We start from the raw sequence: 16,318 nt of genomic DNA on the forward strand, positions 1-16,318 counted from the left end.
TATGGTGTGATAAAAAGTAAATTTTATACTCGAAAATTAATGTTTTTTGAGGCAGTTTTCTCAATTTTTATCCAGTTTCGACAAATTCATTTGTTTTCTCTGAATGCTACATATTTAATATTTTAAAAACACAAAATAAAAAAATTTAAACTTTTTTTATTTTGTCAATTTTTTATCTACCTTTTTTTTGCAAATAATGCATCTTATTCTACAATATTTAATAAAACAGAACAATCTGGACCATAACTATAATTTACATATTTAGTATTATATCTAGTGCCTCTTAACGAAGCCAGAAAAGGATTAGAAGATGCCGCCAACATACAAAATAGATCCGCACTTGGTTTCGTCCTTGAAATTTTAATAGGTTGGAGTACCTGAATTTCTTGTATTCCTTGTTCTTGGCTTCTTGGGCTTCCTCGGATAATTCACCAATTGGCAAACTTTGGTACTCAATTAGATCCTTTCCGTGGCCAAGCATTTTGTGAACCGTGGGCGTCATCTTCTTATCGGGATAGGTAGCCTCCAGCAGGTGTGATGTCCCCTCAGCATATTTTCCGAATTCTTCAGCATTCACGCTTTCTCTGCAATTTACTGCGTTCGAGATCACACCCAATCTTTCAATTATGGGTTGGCATACTTCAGTAATTTCAGCAACTTCCTTGTGATGGTGATAAAATGCTCTGGAGGTATTCCCATCGTTGGTATTCCCGTAAAGTTTTGGGCAGTCTACCTTTAGTCCTCGCTGTTCTTTAATTTCGTCCTGTATCTTTTTGCTTCCTGATCGCTTCTTTTTCCTTTGATATGATGCCCTCATTAAAATGTTCATTACTTCTTGGAAGTTAGTAAGCCAGTTTCAAAATGAACTCCAAAGTCCTTAGCCTGCAATGCAAGGGCGAAATACCGTGCTGCAAGTTATGCTGATCCTTGATCAAGTCGTCCACGCTTTTGAAATCCTTTTTCTTTTTATGGCAGATGGCACACTTCCATGTTGACTTAGTGTCCGTCAGTACTTTGAGAACTTTTCCATCAACCATTGTAAGGGCAAATTCATATTGTTCCTTGATGGTCCTTCCTTTTCTAGTCCTATATTCCATGGGGTTTATTTCAGAAATTTGGCCCTCAATGTCAGTCACAGTATCCTTAATCAATGTTCGTCCGTCCGAAATAGTTTTGTCGTCCAGCTCCAGAAAAAAATGTATGCCCGCCACAGCACAATTTGCTCTAAGCCGCGCGTTTTTTACGCTGAGTTGAAAGTATCTTTTGCCTTGGAAATTTGGGGTGGGACGTCGGGGGACCCGATCTCTTTTGAATATGATAAAGAACATATTCAAGAACAACACCTCATACGCCAAACCCATAAGTCGGTGTAAGATCGCTTTCTTTTTTCCATCAAAGTTAAAAAATATGTGAAAATTAGTACTTCGGTAAAACAGGTATGCCTGCACGTGCAAAGAATATTATACATTTATTCTACCTTGCTTTTTGAAAATTTTTGGATTCAACCCTTTTGAACTTTTACCTGTCGAATGCAGCGATCCGTTGTCATCAAAAATTTGATTTTTGATCTTTTGCGCCACTGTGCGGCTTCAGCTCATAGCAGCTAAGTCAAGTTACAGCCATACAAATTAGCTTATTCCCCCAGCCCGAGGGGCTCAATCGAGGTTGTGTGTGGATTTCCGCCCAACAAACGCGATGTCCGTGAAGGACGCGTAACCAATGCCAATGATCAATTACATTCTGGATCAATTAAGGGAGGCGAAGTACATAGGCAGCCTGGACCTGAAGGACGGGTACTGGCATATTCCGCTGGAAGCGGCAAGTCGGCAATATACGGCAATTACGGAGCCGGGAATGGGCCTCTTTCAATGGATAGTGATGCCATTCGGACTGCACTCCACATCGGCAACGTTCCAACGGGCGTTGGACCAGGTGATAGGACCCGAGATGATGCCACACGCCTTCGCGTATCAGGACGATATAATAGTAATCGGACGGACACTGCAAGAGCACATACGCAACCTGAAAGAGGTTTTCCGGAGGATAAGGGCGGCAAACCTGAAAGTAAATGCGGATAAGTGAAAGTTCCTTAAGGAAGGAGCTACAATACTAGAGTCACCGCGTGACAGATCAAGGCATCGGAACGGATCCGGAGAAGGTAGCGGCAATAGCTCAGCTGAAGCCCCCAGGAAGCGTGAGGGAGATGTGACAGTACCTGGGAGTGGGGTCGTGGTACAGGCGTTTTGTACCTGATTTTAAGACGCTGCACAGTGGCGCCTTAGATAATTTTGGGTTAAAAAAATTATAACTCTTGAACCAGTTCAGATATTTCATAATTTTGTAAATGAAAGATAATTTTGATACCTTTCGATTAAGTGGTCATACAATATGGTATGATAAATAGTAGATTTATACTCGAAAATTATTGTTTTTGGAGGCAGTTTTCTCAATTTGTATCCAACTTCGACAAATACATTTCATTTGCTTTCTCTGAAAATGCTAATATGGTAAATATTTAATGTTTTAAAAACAAAAAATACATAAATTTTAAAGAAAAAAAAATTTTTGTAATTTTTTTGTGGTCAATTTTTGATCTATTTTTACCTTTTTAACACTTTTTTTTCAAAATAATCATTCAGTTTTACTTAATTTAATATTTCGGAAGAATAGTTAAGTATTATACATTCATTTAAAATCATATAAAAGGCAGGTATTGAAAAACAAGCTGCCAATACAGGGAAACATGTTTGCCCGCCATACAATTTAGTACTGCGCTGCAACTGCGCTTGTAGCAGAATTTGCACTAAGCTGCGCGTTTTTTACGCTGAGTTGAAAGTATCTTTTGACTGGGAAATTCGGGGTGGGAATGTGGGGGGCCCGATCTCTTTTGATTCTGTTACATTCAATTACATTCTGGATCAATTAAGGGAGGCAAAGTACATAAGCAGCCTGGACCTGAAGGACGGGTACTGGTAGATTCCGTTGGAAGTCGGCAATTACGGTTCCGGGAAGGGGCCTCTTTCAATGGAAAGTGATGCCATTCGGACTGCACTCCGCATCGGCAACGTTCCAACGGGCGTTGGAATGTGGGAGGCCGGATCTCTTTTGATTCTGATAAAGAACATATTCAAAAACAACACCACATACTCCAAACTCAGGGAATGGTAGGGAATCGATTTATATTCTCCGTCAAAGTTGAAAAATATGTGAAAATTAGTACTTCGGTAAAACAGGTATTTCTGCACTTCGATGTTGATAGTCTTGGTGAACAGGTTCTCCAAATAGAGACGCTACGAAAGGCTGTGCAACAGCGAATAGTGGCAAGATACGGGAGCGCGTGCCCTCGCGGCGGCCGAGGTGGTTGGACATTCGGGGGTGACCGGTTGGTTGCGGCAAGGGGTGCGCCGGTCGATGGTGCGCAGGGGTGTGACGGCCGCGTTCCTCTCCGGGGTGGTTTGACCGGCGCGAGGTGGCGTCCTCATCACGACCTCCAGTCCTTGTCCGGGGGTCGGGGGCAAGGTGGTGTCGAAGGTTGGCCGCTCCGGGTTCCTCGGGCCCTCGTCGTCAGCTCCAGCTCACCGTCCGAGATATCCTCATAAACGGCGTGGATCCTGCCGAACTGGGTGTCGGTCGGCATCTCCTCCTCCTCCCGGATGGCTGCCATGATGTCTCCGAGCTCAATCCCCTCGCACCATGAGGGGCTGAGCAGGGGAGAGCTGCTGTCTCCTGCCGGGGGTACCCCTTGTGGGGTTGCTGGGGCTACGGCAGCGTCTGTTCCAATCAGCACCAAGGGTGGCGGTGATGACCGCCACCGGGGGTCATTCCGGTTGGCCATTCTTTCCTTCACTTTTTTTTTTTCGGCCGCGTTGCTCGGCTAGCACTTTTAAAGTGAGGGCCTAACGCCGCGATCGAACCACCCTCGGAGATCGAGTAGTCGAACGATAAGTTATCGATAACGGCTATCGCTTTGACCCCGATAGTTCGTGTAATCTGGTGCGGTCACATTCAAAAGCTGGCTGCTGTGACTTGGTGTCAGCGGTGGTATATCGATAGCGGTGCTTGCCACTGTCACGTGCCGATAGTGGCAACGTTGGTGATGCCAGATGGCGGCGTAGGGCGCCTGGCCCAAGCTGAGAGCTGTGAGAGCGCAAATGTTGAAACGAGCGGTGGCGACGCGGGACGCCCATTGTTCCGGTAGCTCCATGCTGTGCTGATTGTTGTCGGAAGGAGTTCGATGTGGCGGTTCTGGCTCGAAGGGAAACCAAGTTAGTGTTCTTTTCCCCCAAGGGGGTTGGGGACGTTGGCTGAGCGCGCCCAGCATCAAGTGGCCCCCATGACACCCTGGTACCTTCGACCAGGATTCGAGCGCCGTGGTCATCCTGGTCATTGCTTGTGACGGTCGCCTCCTGTTTCATCGGTTGGGTTTCGTCGCTGTCCTGATGGTAGGGCTTCAGATGATGAATGCCCGTCGTTCGACTATGTTCGGCGAGAGGAATTTTACGACCCGATAGGGTACGTCGTATTTTGCGGCCAGTTTCGCGGCGAATCCTTCGCACGCGTTTGAAAGGACGTGTTGGTGCACGAGAACTGAATAGCCCAGTGTTGGTCTCCATTCTCGTCTCCTGAGATTATAGTGCCGGCCTTGTTCGGCGGTGAGGCGTTCGGCGTTGTCGCGGGCGTCTTGGAAAATGTTGTGGAGCTTCCGGCTCTTCTCCTCAGGGGGAACCAAGGCCGTTCCTCGTCAAAAAAACAGTACCCATGGCAATATTCAAATATTTTGTACTTAAGTACGGTACTAGGAGGACGTTTATAACCGATATGGGTACAGAATATAAGAATACACTAATCCATGACCTGTGCAAGTATATAAAAATAAGTAATATACAATCAACAGCACACCAAGGGCGGTCAGCTCATACAATTTAATAATGGACCTTGGACCCCGGCAAAGCGGAGAGACCGTGAACTAACGGTATCGCGGGCTCGAGCCGGTCAAGGGTACAGAGGTCGAACGGTAACGGCGTTGACTTTGCTCGTCCAAAGTCGGACAAAAAGGACGCTCCTTGAACTAACAGGACATAAGTTGGACCTTGCACCCGAGCGGGCCGTGCGCAAAGAGGGAAATAGCGGGATCCGCGCGGCCTATAAAGGGAGTGCGCAGGCGCTGCTCGGGATTCCATGGTCAGCAAAGGTGGTTCGGGGAGGAGGGCTAGCTTATCTCACGGACGATACACCCTGGCCCATAGCATCCTAAGCCCCAGTCGAGCCGGCGCGGATACGCCGTCGAGAGCGACGCGGGACCAGCGAAAGAAGAACTACGAAGGAGCGATGACGCGCATCCGCAGTCGAGGACCGCAGGAGCGCCTACTGTCGAAGTGGAATTGAATAAAAGCTTTTACAATCAGAAACTCTCTTTGGTTGGGCAATCACACAAATCATAAATTTGGTGGGACGAACAAAGAAACTCTTTGACCGAGTCTTTGCAATCCGTATCGAGCAGAAACTAAGAAATCAGTTCGTTGCATCCTGCGCCCAACCGTGATTGTCCTGGCCAAAAGAACCGACGAGAAGATGGGGCAATCGTGGCTATACAGCCTTAAGAAGGATGACTTTCCTGCAATAGCGAGCGCCCTAGGGATAAAGCTGGAGGGCTTGGTCAAGGATATGCGGATGACGCTATCCGAGTTCATCCAGCAGACCACAGACGAGCCCGAAACGGTCGCCATACTGGAGGCGTTGGAGAGAGAGTACGGAAAGAGACCGGCCGTGGAAGTTAAAGTCACCGGCGTTGAAGGCCTAATGAGGAGCCTCGATTTCAACAGCATGATGGAGGCCAGCGAAAGCAGACCCGAAAGGCAGGAGTTCGGGAGTGAACGGCGGGAAGGCAGCCGCAAGAGGAGGGAGAGGCGGGAGGCCAGCCGTGATTTCCACCAGCGGGATTTCTAAAGAGGGGATCAAAACGCGGTGTGCAGAAGGTGCCAAGAGGACACCACGGGACCTTCTAGACACGATACGAACGGGCGAGGGCCAAACCCGGTGCGGCGGTGGTTCGTGTTAAACCCAGCACAAGCCTGCCATAGATGTGGAAGTCAGGATCACAGGATGCGGGAGGGCCGAAAACTGCCGATCAGCTTTTGCTGGACGTGCGGGGAATCAGCCCGAGGATCGCAGAGTGCTTTTCGAGATTGGGAAACGCCACGCGACCCCAGCCTCAGCGGGACAACCAGGGCTCGTAAGGTGCTGCCGCTCAATGAATGGGCAAGCTGAAGGCGGAAGAGTGGAAACTAAGGCCACGATGGATACCGGAGCCACAGATAGTTTTATTAGCTAAGAGTTGGCAGACAGGTTGCGGCCGGTTGACCTAAAGAACCCAAAGATGCAGGTAGAGATCAACACCAAGGCTAACAAGTTTTTACAAAAAGGATGCATCGAGCCGTCTAGGAGAACGTACAGCTCACCAATAGTGATGGTGAAAAAGAAGACGGGTCAATGGACGTTGTGTGTGTATATCCGTAAAGGACGCGTACCCAATGGCAGTGATCAATTACATTCTGGATCAATTAAGGGAGGCGAAGTACATAAGCAGCCTGGGCCTGAAGATGGGTACTGCCAGATTCCGCTGGAAGCGGCAAGTCGGCAATTACGGTTCCGGGAAGGGGCCTCTTTCAATGGAAAGTGATGCCATTCGGACTGCACTCCGCATCGGCAACGTTCCAACGGGCGTTGGGCCAGGTGATAGGACTTGAGATGATGCCACACGCCTTCGCGTATCAGGACGATATAATAGTAATCGGACGGACAGTGCAAGAGCACATACGCAACCTGAAAGAGGTTTTCCGGAGGCTAAGGGCGGCAAACCTAAAAGTAAATGCGGAAAAGTGCAAGTTTTTTAGGAAGGAGCTACAATACTTGGGTCACCGCGTGACAGATCAAGGCATCGGAACGGATCCAGAGAAGGTAGCGGCAATAGCTCAGCTGAAGCCCGCGGGAAGCGTGAGGGAGCTGCGACAGTACCTGGGAGTGGCGCTTGAGACGCTGCACAGTGTCGCCTTTGATACTTTTGGGTTAAAAAAATCATAACTCTTGAACCAGTTCAGATATTTTCATAATTTTGTAAATGAAAGATAATTTTAATACCTTTTGATTAAGTGGTCATACAATATGGTGTGATAAATAGTAGATTTGATTTTATACTCGAAAATTAATGTTTTTGGAGGCAGTTTTCTCAATTTGTATCCAACTTCGACAAATACATTTCATTTGCTTTCTCTGAAAATGCTAATATGGTAAATATTTAATGTTTTAAAAACAAAAAATACATAAATTTTAAAGAAAAAAAAAGATTTTTTTGTAATTTTTATTTTGTCAATTTTTTATCTATTTTTACCTTTTTTACACTTTTTGTTCAAAATAATCATTGAATTTTACTTAATTTAATATTTTGGAAGAATAGTACTTCAGTAATTTCAGCAACTTCCTTGTGATGGTGATAAAATGCTCTGGAGGTATTCCCATCGTTGGTATTCCCGTAAAGTTTTGGGCAGTCTACCTTTAGTCCTCGCTGTTCTTTAATTTCGTCCTGTATCTTTTTGCTTCCTGATCGCTTCTTTTTCCTTTGATATGATGCCCTCATTAAAATGTTCATTACTTCTTGGAAGTTAGTAAGCCAGTTTCAAAATGAACTCCAAAGTCCTTAGCCTGCAATGCAAGGGCGAAATACCGTGCTGCAAGTTATGCTGATCCTTGATCAAGTCGTCCACGCTTTTGAAATCCTTTTTCTTTTTATGGCAGATGGCACACTTCCATGTTGACTTAGTGTCCGTCAGTACTTTGAGAACTTTTCCATCAACCATTGTAAGGGCAAATTCATATTGTTCCTTGATGGTCCTTCCTTTTCTAGTCCTATATTCCATGGGGTTTATTTCAGAAATTTGGCCCTCAATGTCAGTCACAGTATCCTTAATCAATGTTCGTCCGTCCGAAATAGTTTTGTCGTCCAGCTCCAGAAAAAAATGTATGCCCGCCACAGCACAATTTGCTCTAAGCCGCGCGTTTTTTACGCTGAGTTGAAAGTATCTTTTGCCTTGGAAATTTGGGGTGGGACGTCGGGGGACCCGATCTCTTTTGAATATGATAAAGAACATATTCAAGAACAACACCTCATACGCCAAACCCATAAGTCGGTGTAAGATCGCTTTCTTTTTTCCATCAAAGTTAAAAAATATGTGAAAATTAGTACTTCGGTAAAACAGGTATGCCTGCACGTGCAAAGAATATTATACATTTATTCTACCTTGCTTTTTGAAAATTTTTGGATTCAACCCTTTTGAACTTTTACCTGTCGAATGCAGCGATCCGTTGTCATCAAAAATTTGATTTTTGATCTTTTGCGCCACTGTGCGGCTTCAGCTCATAGCAGCTAAGTCAAGTTACAGCCATACAAATTAGCTTATTCCCCCAGCCCGAGGGGCTCAATCGAGGTTGTGTGTGGATTTCCGCCCAACAAACGCGATGTCCGTGAAGGACGCGTAACCAATGCCAATGATCAATTACATTCTGGATCAATTAAGGGAGGCGAAGTACATAGGCAGCCTGGACCTGAAGGACGGGTACTGGCATATTCCGCTGGAAGCGGCAAGTCGGCAATATACGGCAATTACGGAGCCGGGAATGGGCCTCTTTCAATGGATAGTGATGCCATTCGGACTGCACTCCACATCGGCAACGTTCCAACGGGCGTTGGACCAGGTGATAGGACCCGAGATGATGCCACACGCCTTCGCGTATCAGGACGATATAATAGTAATCGGACGGACACTGCAAGAGCACATACGCAACCTGAAAGAGGTTTTCCGGAGGATAAGGGCGGCAAACCTGAAAGTAAATGCGGATAAGTGAAAGTTCCTTAAGGAAGGAGCTACAATACTAGAGTCACCGCGTGACAGATCAAGGCATCGGAACGGATCCGGAGAAGGTAGCGGCAATAGCTCAGCTGAAGCCCCCAGGAAGCGTGAGGGAGATGTGACAGTACCTGGGAGTGGGGTCGTGGTACAGGCGTTTTGTACCTGATTTTAAGACGCTGCACAGTGGCGCCTTAGATAATTTTGGGTTAAAAAAATTATAACTCTTGAACCAGTTCAGATATTTTCATAATTTTGTAAATGAAAGATAATTTTGATACCTTTCGATTAAGTGGTCATACAATATGGTATGATAAATAGTAGATTTATACTCGAAAATTATTGTTTTTGGAGGCAGTTTTCTCAATTTGTATCCAACTTCGACAAATACATTTCATTTGCTTTCTCTGAAAATGCTAATATGGTAAATATTTAATGTTTTAAAAACAAAAAATACATAAATTTTAAAGAAAAAAAAAATTTTTTGTAATTTTTTTGTGGTCAATTTTTGATCTATTTTTACCTTTTTAACACTTTTTTTTCAAAATAATCATTCAGTTTTACTTAATTTAATATTTCGGAAGAATAGTTAAGTATTATACATTCATTTAAAATCATATAAAAGGCAGGTATTGAAAAACAAGCTGCCAATACAGGGAAACATGTTTGCCCGCCATACAATTTAGTACTGCGCTGCAACTGCGCTTGTAGCAGAATTTGCACTAAGCTGCGCGTTTTTTACGCTGAGTTGAAAGTATCTTTTGACTGGGAAATTCGGGGTGGGAATGTGGGGGGCCCGATCTCTTTTGATTCTGTTACATTCAATTACATTCTGGATCAATTAAGGGAGGCAAAGTACATAAGCAGCCTGGACCTGAAGGACGGGTACTGGTAGATTCCGTTGGAAGTCGGCAATTACGGTTCCGGGAAGGGGCCTCTTTCAATGGAAAGTGATGCCATTCGGACTGCACTCCGCATCGGCAACGTTCCAACGGGCGTTGGAATGTGGGAGGCCGGATCTCTTTTGATTCTGATAAAGAACATATTCAAAAACAACACCACATACTCCAAACTCAGGGAATGGTAGGGAATCGATTTATATTCTCCGTCAAAGTTGAAAAATATGTGAAAATTAGTACTTCGGTAAAACAGGTATTTCTGCACTTCGATGTTGATAGTCTTGGTGAACAGGTTCTCCAAATAGAGACGCTACGAAAGGCTGTGCAACAGCGAATAGTGGCAAGATACGGGAGCGCGTGCCCTCGCGGCGGCCGAGGTGGTTGGACATTCGGGGTGACCGGTTGGTTGCGGCAAGGGGTGCGCCGGTCGATGGTGCGCAGGGGTGTGACGGCCGCGTTCCTCTCCGGGGTGGTTTGACCGGCGCGAGGTGGCGTCCTCATCACGACCTCCAGTCCTTGTCCGGGGGTCGGGGGCAAGGTGGTGTCGAAGGTTGGCCGCTCCGGGTTCCTCGGGCCCTCGTCGTCAGCTCCAGCTCACCGTCCGAGATATCCTCATAAACGGCGTGGATCCTGCCGAACTGGGTGTCGGTCGGCATCTCCTCCTCCTCCCGGATGGCTGCCATGATGTCTCCGAGCTCAATCCCCTCGCACCATGAGGGGCTGAGCAGGGGAGAGCTGCTGTCTCCTGCCGGGGGTACCCCTTGTGGGGTTGCTGGGGCTACGGCAGCGTCTGTTCCAATCAGCACCAAGGGTGGCGGTGATGACCGCCACCGGGGGTCATTCCGGTTGGCCATTCTTTCCTTCACTTTTTTTTTTTCGGCCGCGTTGCTCGGCTAGCACTTTTAAAGTGAGGGCCTAACGCCGCGATCGAACCACCCTCGGAGATCGAGTAGTCGAACGATAAGTTATCGATAACGGCTATCGCTTTGACCCCGATAGTTCGTGTAATCTGGTGCGGTCACATTCAAAAGCTGGCTGCTGTGACTTGGTGTCAGCGGTGGTATATCGATAGCGGTGCTTGCCACTGTCACGTGCCGATAGTGGCAACGTTGGTGATGCCAGATGGCGGCGTAGGGCGCCTGGCCCAAGCTGAGAGCTGTGAGAGCGCAAATGTTGAAACGAGCGGTGGCGACGCGGGACGCCCATTGTTCCGGTAGCTCCATGCTGTGCTGATTGTTGTCGGAAGGAGTTCGATGTGGCGGTTCTGGCTCGAAGGGAAACCAAGTTAGTGTTCTTTTCCCCCAAGGGGGTTGGGGACGTTGGCTGAGCGCGCCCAGCATCAAGTGGCCCCCATGACACCCTGGTACCTTCGACCAGGATTCGAGCGCCGTGGTCATCCTGGTCATTGCTTGTGACGGTCGCCTCCTGTTTCATCGGTTGGGTTTCGTCGCTGTCCTGATGGTAGGGCTTCAGATGATGAATGCCCGTCGTTCGACTATGTTCGGCGAGAGGAATTTTACGACCCGATAGGGTACGTCGTATTTTGCGGCCAGTTTCGCGGCGAATCCTTCGCACGCGTTTGAAAGGACGTGTTGGTGCACGAGAACTGAATAGCCCAGTGTTGGTCTCCATTCTCGTCTCCTGAGATTATAGTGCCGGCCTTGTTCGGCGGTGAGGCGTTCGGCGTTGTCGCGGGCGTCTTGGAAAATGTTGTGGAGCTTCCGGCTCTTCTCCTCAGGGGGAACCAAGGCCGTTCCTCGTCAAAAAAACAGTACCCATGGCAATATTCAAATATTTTGTACTTAAGTACGGTACTAGGAGGACGTTTATAACCGATATGGGTACAGAATATAAGAATACACTAATCCATGACCTGTGCAAGTATATAAAAATAAGTAATATACAATCAACAGCACACCAAGGGCGGTCAGCTCATACAATTTAATAATGGACCTTGGACCCCGGCAAAGCGGAGAGACCGTGAACTAACGGTATCGCGGGCTCGAGCCGGTCAAGGGTACAGAGGTCGAACGGTAACGGCGTTGACTTTGCTCGTCCAAAGTCGGACAAAAAGGACGCTCCTTGAACTAACAGGACATAAGTTGGACCTTGCACCCGAGCGGGCCGTGCGCAAAGAGGGAAATAGCGGGATCCGCGCGGCCTATAAAGGGAGTGCGCAGGCGCTGCTCGGGATTCCATGGTCAGCAAAGGTGGTTCGGGGAGGAGGGCTAGCTTATCTCACGGACGATACACCCTGGCCCATAGCATCCTAAGCCCCAGTCGAGCCGGCGCGGATACGCCGTCGAGAGCGACGCGGGACCAGCGAAAGAAGAACTACGAAGGAGCGATGACGCGCATCCGCAGTCGAGGACCGCAGGAGCGCCTACTGTCGAAGTGGAATTGAATAAAAGCTTTTACAATCAGAAACTCTCTTTGGTTGGGCAATCACACAAATCATAAATTTGGTGGGACGAACAAAGAAACTCTTTGACCGAGTCTTTGCAATCCGTATCGAGCAGAAACTAAGAAATCAGTTCGTTGCATCCTGCGCCCAACCGTGATTGTCCTGGCCAAAAGAACCGACGAGAAGATGGGGCAATCGTGGCTATACAGCCTTAAGAAGGATGACTTTCCTGCAATAGCGAGCGCCCTAGGGATAAAGCTGGAGGGCTTGGTCAAGGATATGCGGATGACGCTATCCGAGTTCATCCAGCAGACCACAGACGAGCCCGAAACGGTCGCCATACTGGAGGCGTTGGAGAGAGAGTACGGAAAGAGACCGGCCGTGGAAGTTAAAGTCACCGGCGTTGAAGGCCTAATGAGGAGCCTCGATTTCAACAGCATGATGGAGGCCAGCGAAAGCAGACCCGAAAGGCAGGAGTTCGGGAGTGAACGGCGGGAAGGCAGCCGCAAGAGGAGGGAGAGGCGGGAGGCCAGCCGTGATTTCCACCAGCGGGATTTCTAAAGAGGGGATCAAAACGCGGTGTGCAGAAGGTGCCAAGAGGACACCACGGGACCTTCTAGACACGATACGAACGGGCGAGGGCCAAACCCGGTGCGGCGGTGGTTCGTGTTAAACCCAGCACAAGCCTGCCATAGATGTGGAAGTCAGGATCACAGGATGCGGGAGGGCCGAAAACTGCCGATCAGCTTTTACTGGACGTGCGGGGAATCAGCCCGAGGATCGCAGAGTGCTTTTCGAGATTGGGAAACGCCACGCGACCCCAGCCTCAGCGGGACAACCAGGGCTCGTAAGGTGCTGCCGCTCAATGAATGGGCAAGCTGAAGGCGGAAGAGTGGAAACTAAGGCCACGATGGATACCGGAGCCACAGATAGTTTTATTAGCTAAGAGTTGGCAGACAGGTTGCGGCCGGTTGACCTAAAGAACCCAAAGATGCAGGTAGAGATCAACACCAAGGCTAACAAGTTTTTACAAAAAGGATGCATCGAGCCGTCTAGGAGAACGTACAGCTCACCAATAGTGATGGTGAAAAAGAAGACGGGTCAATGGACGTTGTGTGTGTATATCCGTAAAGGACGCGTACCCAATGGCAGTGATCAATTACATTCTGGATCAATTAAGGGAGGCGAAGTACATAAGCAGCCTGGGCCTGAAGATGGGTACTGCCAGATTCCGCTGGAAGCGGCAAGTCGGCAATTACGGTTCCGGGAAGGGGCCTCTTTCAATGGAAAGTGATGCCATTCGGACTGCACTCCGCATCGGCAACGTTCCAACGGGCGTTGGGCCAGGTGATAGGACTTGAGATGATGCCACACGCCTTCGCGTATCAGGACGATATAATAGTAATCGGACGGACAGTGCAAGAGCACATACGCAACCTGAAAGAGGTTTTCCGGAGGCTAAGGGCGGCAAACCTAAAAGTAAATGCGGAAAAGTGCAAGTTTTTTAGGAAGGAGCTACAATACTTGGGTCACCGCGTGACAGATCAAGGCATCGGAACGGATCCAGAGAAGGTAGCGGCAATAGCTCAGCTGAAGCCCGCGGGAAGCGTGAGGGAGCTGCGACAGTACCTGGGAGTGGCGCTTGAGACGCTGCACAGTGTCGCCTTTGATACTTTTGGGTTAAAAAAATCATAACTCTTGAACCAGTTCAGATATTTTCATAATTTTGTAAATGAAAGATAATTTTAATACCTTTTGATTAAGTGGTCATACAATATGGTGTGATAAATAGTAGATTTGATTTTATACTCGAAAATTAATGTTTTTGGAGGCAGTTTTCTCAATTTGTATCCAACTTCGACAAATACAACTCATTTGCTTTCTCTGAAAATGCTAATATGGTAAATATTTAATGTTTTAAAAACAAAAAATACATAAATTTTAAAGAAAAAAAAAGATTTTTTTGTAATTTTTATTTTGTCAATTTTTTATCTATTTTTACCTTTTTTACACTTTTTGTTCAAAATAATCATTGAATTTTACTTAATTTAATATTTTGGAAGAATAGTGAGGCATTATACATTCATTTAAAATCATTAAAAAGTCAGGTATTGAAAAACAAGCCGCCGATACAGGAACAATTTTTTACCGAGATTTGATGACCCTTTCCATAGAGACCATAACCAAGCCAGTCGGTTACATATTTTACATATCGACCGCAAAGTCCAAATTTGCTACAAAAAATATCTGCTATTTTTGCAACCCAAAAAACTTAACTGTTACTTCTAAAATACTGAACCTATTTGAATCATTTTTTGGATTCCACCCTTTTGAACTAATACCTGTCGAATACGATACATCAAAAATTTGATTTTTGTATAGCATTTGTATCTTTTGCGCCATTGTGCACTGGTACAACCGCTGAACGCACTCCTTAAAAAAAAGGCAAGATGGGAGTGCAATGCAAGAAGCATTCGAGACTGTCAAAACCAGGCTGGTCGCCGACCCGATCCTGGCTGCCCCGATTCCGCAAAAACATTCGTTTTGCAGACGGACGCCAACGATTACGGTCTGGGCGCTATCCTCACACAGCAGTCCGAGCAAGGCGAGCGGGTAGTAGGATATACTCCAGTAGAGTGATAATCGGAGCGGAAAAGAACTACTCTGGAACAGAAAAGGAATGTTACGCAATAGTGTGCGCTGTCAGAAAATTAAGACCATACCTGAAGAGTTACTACTTCAAAGTGATAACAGGTCACATGGCTCTGAAATGGCTGAATAGCATCGAGAGCACGTTCCGAAGGATCGCGAGGTGGGCAATGGAGCTCCATAAGTACGATTTCGAAATCTTGTATAGGAAGGGCCAGCTGAACGTCGTCGCGGACGCCCTGTCGAGACAGCCGGTGCAGGAAATAAGCCGCAGGAGAAAAGTGAAGCAGAATCTCCGAAAATTTTCAGACTACCTAGAAAAGGCCGGCCAGTTGTACAGGCACATTCCGCACCGGACAGAGGATGTGGTGTCATGGAAGCTGTGTGTACCGACCAGGGAGAGGCAGCGCGTCATGGCCGAGAACCACGACATGCCGACGGCATGTGACGCCTGGGAAGTCGGAAGACAATCGCAAGGGTGGCAGCCAGGAACCACTGGCCAGGAATGCACCGGGACATAAGAAGGTACGTGCGGAACTGCGCCGGGGCCAAGTGCAAGGCATCACTATCCAGTGGAACAGCCCATGGCCGGAGACGGTGAACGCGGTGCATTCACGGCTGGTGGGGGCCACTGGTATCTGCCAATATCCATTCTTCAGGTACAGCGTCGAGATGCGGGCGTACCGTAGCCGCTCCAGGATGTGCTGGATCCTGGGCAGCGGATAAGCACCAGGGAGTGAGTTCTCGTTGAGCTGCCTATAGTCGACGCTCATTCTGACGTCACTGTTCTTCTTAGCCGCAATGACAATCGGCGCGCTATGCGGGCTCTTGGACGGTTCGATCCTTCCGTCGCGGAGTAGCTTACCAATCTGGGGATCGATGACGGCTCTCATAGCAGGATTCCTCGGATGATACCTTTGCTTGAGGAGCCTATTATTCTTCATGTTGATGGAATGTGAGACACGCCGGACAGGTGCTCGAACCGCGATAGTTCCCGCTCGAGGAAAGGTCCAATCCATGGGTCCGGATAACTTACGGTGGTATCGCTTTGTCGCGGCTCCTCCTCCGAGACATATTCGGCGTCAGCGGTGACGCTGGAGGAACTGCTTATGGGTGTTTGCGATTCCGGATCCCGGAATCGGACTCTCTTCGCGGCCCTGCGAAAAGGGTTCCGCCGAACGGCGCCTGCGTCAGAGGCGGGCAATACCTTGGCCTAGCTCGAGATTGTGGGTTCGTCAACCCATGGTGTCCGTGTGGGGGTGATCCCTTGGTTGAGGCGCGGGGGTGGGTTTGCGTCCCGGCCATGATGCGGACGTGAAGGCGCCGGTGGCGGCCTAGTGGCCGAGTCTGTGCCGTGCAGTGGTTGCGCCAATGAGGCGGCTTCCAGACGGGGTTCCGTGTGCCTGTGATGCGGCTCCTTGTCCGTGGGGTTCGGGGTGCGCTTGTGCGTCAGCTTACCGACTGTT

This window comes from Drosophila yakuba, unplaced genomic scaffold, assembly GCF_016746365.2.
Source record: "Drosophila yakuba strain Tai18E2 unplaced genomic scaffold, Prin_Dyak_Tai18E2_2.1 Segkk21_quiver_pilon_scaf, whole genome shotgun sequence".
NCBI classification, from domain to species: Eukaryota; Metazoa; Arthropoda; class Insecta; order Diptera; family Drosophilidae; genus Drosophila; species Drosophila yakuba.